The sequence below is a fragment of the Canis lupus genome, chromosome 5 (assembly GCF_003254725.2).
Source record: "Canis lupus dingo isolate Sandy chromosome 5, ASM325472v2, whole genome shotgun sequence".
In the NCBI taxonomy this organism is placed as follows: domain Eukaryota; kingdom Metazoa; phylum Chordata; class Mammalia; order Carnivora; family Canidae; genus Canis; species Canis lupus.
Window position 1 is genome coordinate 39,121,156 of NC_064247.1, and position 13,849 is coordinate 39,135,004.

General features: G+C 46.3%; 1 protein-coding gene across 2 annotated transcripts in view; it reads right to left on the reverse strand.

Annotated features, from left to right (window-relative positions):
- Positions 1-13,382, reverse strand: part of CDRT4 (CMT1A duplicated region transcript 4) — a 31,823-nt gene extending 18,441 nt beyond the window's left edge. The window contains exons 1-2 of one of the 2 annotated variants that reach the window (XM_025428318.3): positions 13,210-13,382; positions 7,633-7,704 (exon numbers count right to left, since the gene is read on the reverse strand). The gene's annotated coding sequence lies outside the window, so the exon portion shown is untranslated. The remainder of the gene's footprint in view (positions 1-7,632; positions 7,705-13,209) is intronic. The other variant, XM_025428317.3, reaches the window with a different exon arrangement.
- Between the last annotated feature and the right edge of the window lie 467 nt (positions 13,383-13,849).

Consider the following 13,849-nt stretch of genomic DNA (forward strand, 5'->3'; position numbering starts at 1 on the left):
CTTTGTGAAAGCAGCCTGATCGAAATGTGAGGTTCTATCAGGGAACAATTTTATCCAACCCCACTATATAAATACTCTCTGGGCTTCACCTCAGTCCTGAAGACAGGAGGATTGCCACCAACCTTTCTTACCTGCCTATGCATGCACAAGCCTGCACGCACGCACGCACATGCACACACATATAAAAGGGATCCAGGAGAAGGTTTCCTGAGGCCAAAAGCACAGGGTCTGAAATGATGTGAGTTTCAAGGCCACCGGCTGCCTCGTGTCCTGCTTGGATTTAGGCTGTTCCAATTCCACAGGCGGAAAGGCACCTGCCCAGAGGCTGGCATTTGTCCAGAACTCTACAGAGAGCGTGTCCTAGCGGGGGTCCCACGAGAGCTCCCCTGTGGCCCATCAGCTCAGAACACAAGATGAAAACACGATTTATTGTTCCTGCTGGAAATGCAGAGCAACTTTGTCTTTGAATGGATCCCATTGGTTTACCGACGTTTTCTGTCTCTACAACCACTGATGCATCAAAACCGAATGAGGACCATCTCCCATGGCCCCATACGGTTGTGTGGTCATCCTCCCCAGCAACAAGTGGCTGGTTACAAGTTGCCAGGATTCCCAACCCCTGCAGTTCTGAGCGATCCATTCAGCTCTGTTGGGGACAGTTCCCACCAGTCCAACATTCTAGCCCTCGTGGCTCTAGGCCTCTCCAAGCCTCAGTTTCCCCTCCACGTAAAATTAAGGATTTGGGTCTCCAGTCTCTCCCATCCAGCTCTGTCCCCTTGTATATCTCTGGAACCGCCTGATACCCCATGCCCTAGGAACCAGAATGCACTCCGGTCTCCCAAAAGCCCACCAAATGAATTCCCTCTGAGCACAACTTCTGTGTTTGTACTAACCGAGAAAACACTGCAAGGCCTGACCTTCAAAACTCGGCTTGTTCTTTCTCGCTCCCTGCTGTGCATCGGAAAAAAAAGCAAAGCTAACTTTTGCCCTCTAGGGTGGGAAATGCGAAAGGCGCAAGCACAGAGCTCCGCAGTTGGGACCACAGCAAACCCCTCCAGGCACGGAGCCCAGGATGCTGGCTCTGACCCTCTTTCCATCCACCGCGTGGAAATTCGAGAAGCAGAAGGTGCCCAGACGGACTGTGCTTCTGCTCCCCCTGCCAACTGCCGTAAACCTGTTTCTGTCCCGTTGGAGTTGCACCACGGAGCCAGAAATCTGGAAGAATTTAACACCCAGTCGGTTCAGACAGGAAAACATTGTTCAAAGTAAACACTGGAATCCCTCCCTCATCATCCAGGAATGTAGAGCCAGCAGGGTTGAGATCAACGGCTTCTCAGAAAAGCCGTGGCTCTCGCTGCCCTGCTTGGGGCTGCGGCCCGAGCTCGGGGCCCTTTGCCGACCGCCAGGGGCAGGGCTGGGCGGCCAGCGCGGGCCTCGGGCCTCTCCCCTCCTGGGCGAAGGCGGCAGCGCGGGCCGCAGCCTCGATACAGACCTCGCCGCTTCCGGCCGACCCAGCCGGCAACGACGGCCCTGTCCTGTCCCTGAACTTGGGAGAGGCTCGGGTGGCAAGTGCCCTTGGAAACTGAGAGGGGCTCGGGATGCTCCGGGATTTTCCATTTCCTCTGCCCGTGGCGCGCTGTGAAAGGGGCACTTTTCCTGGAGGAAGAAAGGAGGCTCTGTGCGCCCGGTGAGGGTGCAGCGTCTCTAACCAGAAGACGTGTGCGCTCTGTGGGCTGGGGCCACCAGCCTGCACCCCGCTTGGGCTGAGGCTTAACCAATTCCATCTCCCCAAAGCCCTGTGCCAGGTCCCCACCCCATCCCCTCTGGCCCTGGAGAACCCCCAGGAAGGACTGGCTTCAGCCAGGGGCTGCATAATAGATCCAAGAACGAGGTTACACATGAAATCACTTGTGTCACTGTGTCCCTCTCTCTCAAACTCTGTCTCCACTCCACCCATGGAGACGCAGGCTTGAACCAAGTTGTTTAAAATGTTCTGCCGATGTGTAGGATGAAACCTGCAAGTTAGGGACAGTGCTAGGAGAGCAACACAGAGAGTTCTAGATGGCGACTTTGCTACCGACGGCTCGCGAAGAGTTTAGGGGTCACAGCAGATCACGTGACAGCTTGTCTGTCCTTGACCCACTCCTCAGCTCCGAGGGACCCACAGAAGGGATTTTTAATCCCCCCACTTAATACTGATTGAGTCCCTCCTACTGAGCCAGGTGAACACCACCCCTGCTTTCAGGGATGCATATAATCCAGACCAGAGGTTGTGAAGGGTGGTCCTGGGACCACAGCACTGCCAGGGGTTGTGGCATCACCTAGGAGCTTGTCAGCAATGTGATTTCTCCAGTCCTACCCTGGTCAACTGCATCAAAAACTGTGGGGTGGCACCCAGCCACTTGTACCCTAATGAGCCCTCAGCCAAAGCTGAAGTGCAAGGAAGTGTGAGAATCCCCGATGTGATCTGTCGTCACCTTACTGGATAACAGGGAAAAGATCAATTTAAAAGGTTAATGGTCAGGACTCCTGGGTGGCTCGGTGGTTGAGCATCTGCCTTCGGCAGGTCATGATCCCAGGGTCCCAGGATCGAGTTCCACAAGGGGCCCCCCAAAGGGAGCCTGCTTCTCCCTCTGCCTGTGTCTCTGCCTCTCTCTGTGTGTCTCTCAAGAATAAAGAAAGCCTTTAAAAAATAAATAAAAATAAAAAATAAAAGGTTAATGGTCTGCTTCAGCAAAAGTCTTAGAAATGGTGTGTTAGGGCAGCCTGGGTGGCTCAGCGGTTAGCACCGCCTTCAGCCCAGGGAGTGATCCTGGAGACCCGGGATCAAGTCCCACGTTGGGCTCCCTGCATGGAGCCTGCTTCTCCCTCTGCCTTCTCTCTCTGCCTCTCTCTCAATCTCTGTGTGTGTGTGTGTGTGTGTGTGTGTGTCTTCCATGAATAAATAAATAAAATCTTTAAAAAGAGAAAAGAGGGGATCCCTGGGTGGCGCAGCCGTTTGGCGCCTGCCTTTGGCCCAGGGCGCGATCCTGGAGACCCGGGATCGAATCCCATATCAGGCTCCCGGTGCATGGAGCCTGCTTCTCCCTCTGCCTGTGTCTCTGCCTCTCTCTCTCTGTGTGACTATCATAAGTAAATAAATAAAAAAATAAATAAAAATAAAAATAAAAAGAGAAAAGAAAGAAAAAGAAATGGTGTGTTAGCATGCTCCTAGATTCAAAACACCCATGCCAAACAAGTGGTGTCACTGGAAATTTTTTATTCCAGTTTCAGAAACACTGATTCCACATCAGTTTGGTCACTGGTGGGTCCCAAAACTTAATTTTGAAGGAGACAGCCATTTCTCCAGTCGTAAGCGATGAAGCTGGTGGGATCTATTACATGACAGCAACCACCCCGGCTCTGGAGAGGCTGTTTGCTCTGATGTCTTTGGGGCTCCCCCTCACCAGCTAATCCTCATTGCCCATCAAGGAGAGGATACAACCAGACTTTCCAATTGAGTTGATTTTTTAAATAAACTGACCAACTGATGAAGTTAAATTTTGTTCATCTGTTCAACAAATTTCTTCCAAGTTGCCAAAGTCAATTATCTACTTTGTATTAGTATCAAGCTTGTCTGACCTACTGGCAGCAATGGATCCCGCTGGCCACTCTCAAAACTTCCTCTTCTCTCTCCTGGTTTCACCCCCTCACTGCCTGCAGTTTCGGGCTCCTTGCCAGATCCTGCTCCTCTACTTTACTTTTAATGTGAGAAAGCCCAGTGCTCTATCCTGGGTGCCCTTCTCCTCCTCATCTGCACACCCTCCCGATCTAACACCATCATTGTGCCACGATTCCCTCATGTGTGTCTCCAGGCCCCCTTCCCTCAAATACAGGCTCATATATGGGACCCCCTGCCAGACATCAATTCTCAGATGTTTTATGGGTGTCTCAGAACTACACTAAGGTTACACACACACACACACACACACACACACACACACACCAGAACCTGCTCCTCCACTGATCTTCCCCATTTCATTAAACACCACCACAAACAAACCTTTTGCCAAAAAAAACTAGGGAGTCTTTCTTCTCCTCCCCTGCATCCTTAAGATTCAATGTATCATCAAATCAAGTCAACTCAGCTTGTAGAAATATCCGGAATCCATTGTTTTGTCCCCATGCTATCGTGATGACAACTGCTATTACTACTACTAATAATAATTCATAGAGTTGTGCCCATGTTTTACATGTATTAACTCATTAAGCAGTCCCAACAAATCTATGAGTTAAGTGCTACTATTATGCCCTCTTACAGAGGGTAAAATGAAGGCCCAGAGAGGTTCAGTGACTTGCTTAAAGCCATACCTCATGTGGCGGACCCAGGATTTCAAAGTGGGCACCAGGATCCATGTGATTAAATATTTGCAGTGCTACCTCCACACCCACCAGGATACTCACACAGCCTCCAAACTGGCTCCCTGCTTCTATTCCTGTCTCCATACAATTTATTTTATACACACAGCAGTCAGAACAGTCTTTCTAAAATATGTACCAGTATTCACATCCCTCCTAGACCGTTTCCACATAGCCCTTGGGATGAAATCCAAACTCCTATGAAGTTTCCCTCTCTTTCTCCCTTCCTGCTTCAATCACATTGCCCTTCTCCCTGTCCTCAAACTCATCAAATTCCAGCTACTCCGTCTACTTGCAATGGTCTTCCCTGCACATTCTCCCATAGCTGACTTCTGATCATTTAGACCTTAGCTCAGCGACACCTTGCCAGAAAGGCTTTCCCTAGCTTTCAATCTGAATTAGCCCTTCAATCCAACTCCATCCTATTACCTTATTTCCATTAAAGCATTTATCACCATTTGAAATTATCTTAAATTTGTTTGTTTACAATTTATTTTCTGCCTGCCTTCTGAGAATTTCAGTTCCGTGGGACAAAGGAGCTTGTCTGTCTCTTCCCACATATATCCCAGGACCTGAAACTGTATAAACACTCACTGAAAAAGGTTAATATAGCAGATCTCTACTTTCTGGGTGTTACCATTGGCAGTCCCACTATAGTACAAGGGGGTTTATGACAAAGGGAGACACAAGGTATCATGAAAACATCAGAGGTGATTCACCCAGCCTACGAAGGTCAGGATGACATCTGGGGGAAGATCCAACTTCATTTCATTTCAACAAACAGTTATTCTGGGGGCCAGACTTGCCCATTATAGAGATAGATGAGTGATCTACTTCCCTAGTGCCAGAATCACCTAGAGAGCCTGGTAAAATCCAGATTGTCAGGTGCCAGCCCCAGAGTTTCTGGTTCAATAGATCTGGGCTGGTGCCAGAATTCTCAAGTCTAACAAGTTTCCAGATGAAGCTGGTGTTGCCAACTGGGGGGAAAATTATGAGACACTGAGCCAAATTAATGAACATTGGGAACAGAACATGGCCACATTTAAGTATAGGGTTGAAGGAGTAAGAAGGGTCTAGAATGGTGCTCAGCTCTCTGAGTAGGGGGTAGACATTAGCAACAGAGAGAGAGAGAGAGAAGGCTTGGGTAGAGTCTGCTTTGTTTCATTCAGAGTATTATAGAAAAGCCAGGTAGTCAAGTCCAGTGAGCAACTGTCCATATGAACCTGGTATCCAAGATGTTCATGGTTATACAGATTTGGCAAAAGATGAGGCCAAAGATTAAATTGAGAACATGGATGAGAACTGAACCATGGGGAAAAAATCAACATATAAGGAATGGAGGCAAAGAAGACTGTGGTATATAAATATATATTTTTTTAAATAGGTCTTGTCACCTATTCCTGGCACAAAGCTCCTGAAACCTTTGGAATTCACTGTCTCTTGTATGCTCATGAGATGGCTCATAGAGAAGCTCTAGATAGCTTTTTTTAAAGATTATTTATTTATTTATTTATTTATTTATTCATAGAGACACAGAGAGAGAGAGAGAAGAGGCAGAGACACAGTCAGAGGGAGAAGCAGGCTCCATGAAGGGAGCCCGACATGGGACTCGATCCCGGGACTCCAGGATCACACCCCGGCCTGCAGGCAGCACTAAACTGCTGTGCCACCAGGGCTGCCCTCTAGATAGCTTTAGGATGGCAGCTGGTGGGCAGAAAGACTAACTAAGTAATTAGAAGGTTGACACACTCAGCCCCATCCCAAACTCCATGAAAGGGAGAAGGGCTGGCCGTTGAGTTCAATCATTAGATGGTCATTGATCTAATCAATCATGGCTACAAAATGAAATCTCTATGAAAATCCCCAAGTGATGGGGTTCAGGGAACTTCTATGTTTGTTAATGCATCAACGTGCTGGAAAGGTGATATGCCTGGAAGAGACATGGAAGCTCTGTGCCACCCTCCTCCCTTCCATGTGGCTGTTCCTGACTGTATCCTATATAAACTGGGAAACATAAATAAAGCATTTTCTTGAGTTATATAAGTCATCCTTGCAAATTATCCAACCAGATGAAGGAGTTGTGGGAAATCTCACATTTATAGCCAGTTAGCCTGATGAACAGTTGGTCCCTGGGACTTAAAACTGGCATCTAAACTCGGGCAGTCCATTAAAGTTGATGTTAGGAACACACCTATGCGAACGATTCTATAAAATGACAGGGTAAAAGCCAGAATTTGGAGAGCTATGGAGTTAAATGGGAAAGAGGAAATTCAGGATAAGGAATGTAATGACAAATCACAAATGGAGGCCCGTGTGTGGCAGCACTGCCTCAGGATGACACATGCTTCATTCATGCTTCATCTCATTTATTCCCTACCATAAACCTATGAGAGTAAATCACCACTCTGGAAAGAGAGAAACAGCCTCAAAAAAATCAGGCGATTTTCTCAAAGTCCTACATTGAATAAATGATGAAGTTAGAAATCAAAACCAAGGGAGTGCCTGGTTGGCTTAGTCAGTAAAGCATGGGACTCTTGAACTCAGGGTCATGAGTTCAAGCCCCACATTGGGCATAGAGCCTCCTTTAAGTAAAGTAATTCATATTTTTAAGAAAAAAATTCCAAACCAAGTCAATCGGATTCCTAAAACTAGTGTTCTTAACTAATATGCCATGATTACATATGTAGAAAACCAAACTAAGCTACAAATAAACTATCAGCATTAGTGAGTTTAACAAGGCTATTGGATACAAAGACAGCATACCAAATCATTTGCATTTCTAAACATCAGCCACAAACATGCTATAAAATGTCTAAGAAGATACCATGTTTCAAAGATATCGAAGTTAGGAATAAATCTAACAAAAGATGCATAAGTCCTCTATGAAAAATTATACCTTATTGAAAAAACATGTTCAAACATCTATATAAATGAAAGGAGGTACTATGTTCATTGTAAAGAATGTCAATTCTCCTAAAATGGGCCATAGGTTTAATATAATCTCAAACAGAATATCAACAGGATTGTTTGTAGAAACAGGCTGATTTTAAAGTTTATTTCGATACAGAATGAGCGAAGGATAGAGAAGGTAATCTCAAAGATAAACAAACTTGAGGAATGTGTTACACTGAATTTCAAAACTGATAAAGCCAGAATAATTAAGACAATGTAGAACTGGTGCAAAAATGTATAAATAGACAATCGTATAGAATAGAAAGCTCAGAAAAGACCCACCTAATGGCTCTGCAGAGCAGTTTGTGAAGGATGGTATCTTCATTAAATGGCGCTAGATCACTTGATATCCATCTGGAAAAATAATTGCCTTCTCATAATACCCAAAACACAAGTCCCGGTGGGTCATACCTCTAACTATTAGAAGACAATAAAGCTTCTAGAAGATAATAGGAGAAAATATCTTATCCCATCAAGGTAGAAAAAGATTTCTTGAAGTTAAGAATTTCTGTTCACTGGAAGACACCATTAAGAGAATGAAAAACAAGCCTCTAAGAAGCTTGTGGTTCTCCATATAACCAAAAAGGGCTTGTATGTAGATTATATTTTTAAAAATTTTTAGAGGCACCTGGCCGGCTCAGTTGGTAGAACATGTGACTCTTGGTCTCGGGGTTGTGAGTTCAAGCCCCACCTTGGGTACAGAGAATACTTAAAAATAAAATCCTAAAACAAATTTTTTAAAAAGAATTAAAATTTAAAATAGTCAATAAGAAAAAGATAGAAACAACAGAAAGTTAATTGAGAAACTTGAATAGTCTCATTACAAAAGACAGTATCCAAATGGCACAATAAACAAATGAGAAGGTACTCAACCCACAGGAAATGTGCATTAATACCACAATGAGATACCACTATACCTCTCTGAGAATGGCTACAATTTTTTAAACTGACAATACCAAGTGGAGGAAAGATGTAGAGCTTGCAACACCACCAGTGGGAATGTAAACTGAACACAATTTGACGTCATCTACTAAAGCAGACATACGGCCACTCTTCAACTTAGCAATTGCACACCCAGGTCCAGAAACGTGTAGCATGCAAATGTATAGTCAAGAGTTTCCAATTGTGATACTTATGATGGCCAAAAATTGAAAATAACCCAAAAACCCACCTAGAGTAAAACGGATAAATACACAATGGTGCATCCATCGAACGGAACGTTATGCAGCAACAGAAAGAAGGGATACCTGGGTGCAACCATATGAATGAATCTTACAAGCATAATAGTGAATGAAAGAAGTCCGGCAAAATACAGTGTTTAGGAATACACTTACTCTGTGAAAACGACGGGCATAATGACTTCAAAATCAGGATAATAGTTACTTCTGAGGATTAAAGAAGAGGTAAATAATGGGAGAGGATGGGTTGGGAGAGGCGATCAGGGGTCCTGGGGTGGCAGTGTCCCACCTCTTAACAAGGATGGCTGTTACCAGGTGTCCACTTGTAATAAGTCACAGAGATATAAGCTGTATGGCTTTGTGCACTTGACATATATTTCAAACTTTTTTAAATATTTAAGATACAAGGATGATAGGGGAGGGGTGGGCAGAAATGGAACAGTAGTTGTTCAAAAAAGGGGTGGGATGGGGGTGAGTGTAGGGGGCTGTGTGTGTGCACTTGTGAGATTCACTTTAGCATCAGTGAAGAGACTCATACAGAGGATGGGGGCACCAGAGGATACAGAAGATCGGATGTAGTGGGTAAACAAGGGGCCATGGGGTGATTCTTCGTGACTGTGAGTAAAATAATGGATCATGAGGCCAGAGAACACATTAGCAAAAGAACATGGGGTCTGGAAAAGGAGCGCAGGTGGCCTGCACCAATCAAAGAAGTCCTAGCCATCAGCCAGTGACTTTTAGACTAGAATTAACAAATTGCCCCTTGTCTCCCTAAGGCCAAAAGAAGACATCTAAAACTAGAACAAAATCATTCTTTCCCATGTTTCTAAAAACCTTAAAAATTATAAAGGTAAGGGGCACCTGGGTGGCTCAGTCCGTTAAGCATCTGCCTTCAGCTCAGGTCATCCTGGGATCAAGCCCTACATTGGGCTCCCTGTTTGGTGGAGAGTCTGCTTCTCCCTCTGACCCTCTTGCTTGTGCTCCCTCTCCCTCTAGCTCTCTGTCACAAATAAATAAATAAAACATTTTTTAAAAATTATAAAGGTAAAATAAACATTTATTTTGGAGATAAACAATGAAAATTGAAAATGAAAGTAGGCCAAGAATTTCTCAGACTGCAGTCCTGACCTGCTGCACATTCCTGTCATCTGGCTGCAACCAGGCACTCAATGCCACTTGGCAAAACTTTTCTATCTCGCTGATTTCCTGGCACATTCCACAAGCCCCAACGTCTGTGCAGCCGTGGGTTCTACTGCCCACCTTCTCTCTCTGTAGTGGGGTCCCCATCGTGCCATTTATTACAGGCCATGAACATGATGTTGGTCCATTCAACTTAAAATACCTCCTCCTAGACACCTTCCTCGGAGCCTGTCCTTCTACCTGCCTGTGTGTCCTGTCTTTAGATATATGGTGACCTGGGGGAAATTAAGACTGGGGAAGTCCCATGAGATCCTGGAGAAGAACCAGAGCTCTGGGCCAGCTAGGGGCCAGTAGCTGGGAGAGAAGTCTGAGCTGAGATGCACAGGCGGGCTGAAGTTTGAATAATAAAGGACCAATTCAGGAGCCAGTAAGTGACATTAAGAGGATCAGAGGTCATACAGGGGTCAGGCACCAGGGACCCAATGCCATGTAGTACGACATGGGAGTTCAGAGCTTGATCACTGGTGTCAGATGGTGTTAGGTTCAAGTCATGGACATGGCTAACCAGCAGTATAACTTTGGACTGCTTACTGACCTCTTTTGTCCTCATATTTCTCTGGGAAAGTGGGTACTGGAGAGACATAAGGATGGAGATGAGCATGGGGCTGGGGTTAGGGATGAGGATAGGCACAGAGTTGGAGATGGAGATCAGCATGGAGATGAGCATGGGGATGAGCATGAGGATAAGTATGGAAAGAGTGAAGGGATAGAGATGGATACAGAGCTGGCGATGGAGATGGGTATGAGCATGGAGATGAGCATGGGAATGAGCATGGGGATAGACATGGGGAGAGTGAAGGGATAGAGATGGGTACAGAGTTGGAGATGACATGGAGACAGAGATGAAGATGAGCCTAGGAAGGGGCTAAGACCCGTGAGTCAGGCAAGCCTTCAAGTGTGAGAAACTAATACATCTATGTTCTCAAAGATCTTGAGCCTGTCAAAGGCTGAGACCAGCTAGCCTAGGCTTGGTCCTGCCAGCAGTGAAACAAGGAAATGAACTTGGACATGTACATGAGCAATAACATCAAGCTCACTGAGTGTTTGAGCCTTTCCAAAACTTGCTTCTGTCCCTCCTTTGCAGGTGGGTAGATGCTGGGGGCATTTTCCATCTCAAAGCTTGATAAAAAGTTCTGGGAGGAGAGAAGTTGGTGCAGACATCCGCTTCCCTCCCACCTTTGGTTCCATCCTCCTCAGCCTCTCCCATCCAGCCTCACTCTCTGCCTCCCCCCAGCATTTTCCAAGTGTCCCTGTTCCCTGCCCCTCCTCTTCTGCGTTCAAACATCCCCATGTCTCCCCGCCTCTGAAAAATTCTTCCCTTGACCCCAAGCTTCCCTGACTTTTATTTTTCTCCTTTTCTCAGCCAAAATTCCCCAGGGAGTGGCCTGTACCAGCTGCTACTCTTTTCCTCACTCCCCGCAGCCCTGCAGCCTGACGTCCATCCTCACAGCTCCACAACAGCCACTGGGCAAGAAGGAACCCATGGGGTGACAAATAAGCAGAAGGCACAGCGATGGGGGCCTTCAGAATGTTGGGGCGGGCAGGCATCTACACACAGAGGCACACAGGCACACAGGCACACAGGCAGGCACACACATGCACACACACATGCACACAGACACACGCATACATACGCATATGCACACATATGCACACACATATATAGAGATCCTCACAAGGACACCAATACACAACGCATGCATACACACATATAGAAAGACACACACAGAGACATTTGCAAAGACACACAGATGCACACAGACCCACACACAGACACAGACACAAACACATATACATACACACAGGGGCATGCACACACATAAACATGCATATACTTAGATGCTCAAACAAATACATATACACAGGGACACAGACAAATACCTACGCCAACATAAAAACACGCAGAACTCACAAGTACACAGAGAAACATTACAAACACATACATGCACATATACACACACAGGCACACAAACATACACACACATAGGTACATATACAAAAATACACAAACACATATATACACACAGGCATATACACACATAAGCCAACATACAGTCATACTCACAGGCACACAGAGACACATACACACATTGACAACTGATTCCAATATGGCCTCCAAGGGGCTCTTACTTTGACTAGAGGGAATGAGGAGGGAAGCCTGGGGCCATCCATTGCTCAGCCTGGTGAGTCCAGGCTCCTCATGGCGGTGGCAGCATTAGGGCAAAGCAAGGCTGCTGGAATTGCTACACCCCAGCAGACTTTGTGGGATCTAGAGAGGAAGCCACCAGCATGCCTTGCACAAGTCCCAGCCACCAGCCCTTGGAAGACATCCCAGATAACATCTGCTAAAACAGAGGGAGGGAAGTGCTCCGAAGTCTGAATCTCAACCCAAGAACTCTGGCTTCCCTTGTACTTGCATCTCTGATTGACTCAATGTAGCTCAAGCAGGTGCAAAACCAGAGTGGCTTCTGGGGCTGTGACCACCACAAACACCACCATGAGGCTGGCGCCACCAGAGGCCCCTCTTTTACTCACTACCCCATCTACACCACAGTACCTGCATTAGATGCTCATACAGTTTACTGAGTGGTGTTTTTGTTTTTTTTTTTAAGAGTTTACTTATTTATTTGAGAGAGTGAGAGAGAGAGAGAGCACATTGAGCAGGGGCAGAGGGAGAGGGAGAAGCAGAGTCCCCCACTGAGCAGGGAGCCTGACACAGGACTTGATCCCAGGACTCTGAGATCATGACCTGAGCTGAAGGCAGGGGCTTGACCAACTGAGCCACCCAGGCACCCACTGAGTGTTATTTTATTTAATGTCTTCTTTTATACTCTCTTATTTTTATGTTTTCTTCTTATTTTTAAATAAGCAACTTGAATATTCAGTTTTTAATCCATAATTCACATGGCTGTTGATCTTTTTACCTATAGGTTCTTAATAGTGAAGGCATTTACCAATCCTAGCTCAATATTCTCTTGACGCTGAGCTCTGCCCAGAAGCCGTGTGTCTCTGGGGAGACATGACACATGATCCCCTGCCCCCGCCTCCCAGAAAACATGATTATATTGTGTGAGTCTATTTTGTTTACCTATTTAAATAAAATTGTCACCCTGACAGCAAAGCAGAATCACCGGACTGGTTTGTTTCTGTTTTTGTTTTTTTAATGTACTCACACTCGAGCCCTCTGCAAACAAAGTTAATCAGAATCTGGGTGGTGGGGCTTGGATGTCCTCAGGAGGCGTGAGACCAGAATTGGGAGCCACTCAAGGAAAAGATGGCCTGACACCCTGGGATTCCTCAAACCAACAGAAGTCTCCCGTGAAGGACGTGCTCAGCTGGTACCTGTGTGTGTGTGTGTGTGTGTGTGTGTGTGTGTGTGTGTGTGTGCGTGCATGTGTGTGCGTGTGTGTGTGTGTGTGTTTTCACTTCCACCCTGGACTCTCCCCATCGGGGGCACCTACTGTTCCACCCAGACTCTTACCTGAGAGGTCTCCATGATTCCTCATGCTTCCTCCGGTATCTTGGTGGTTCTCCTGACCGGTGCTTATATTTTGTTGGCAAATGTCCCCCTAGTCCTCGATCCCACCTCCCGGTTGGTCTTCTCACTGCTGCCGGCCATCCTCTATCTTGGCCCCCTTCTGGCGGTCCAGGAGCCTGACGCAGGGTAAATGGGGGCATTGTGACATCAGCAGTCACCATGCCCACCACCCATGAATCTTCTGTCCATGTTCCCTTCCTCCTTGGGGAGCCAGGTAGGCCTCAAACCCTGGTGCTGGAATAACACTTCCTGCCCCTTTAGTGAATACCTACTATGTGCTGGGCCTTCAATCTGGGATCTCTGATGGCAGAGGAGCAAACAAGATGTTTATTTTATTCATGTTAACACACACTTGTTCTGTACTACACCTGGCCAGGTACAGAGATGGATGAGACCAGTGGTCAACTTCCTTAGTGCCAGGATCACCTAGAGAGCTTATTAAGGCACAGTTTATTGGTCCCAGGCTGGAGTTTCTGATTCAGTACCTGAAGGGTGGAGCCCAAGAATTCACCTTTCTGGCAAGCTCCTTACAGCATTCTTCTGAAACAAAATGCTCTTGGGATGAACAGGAGAGAGAATTGCT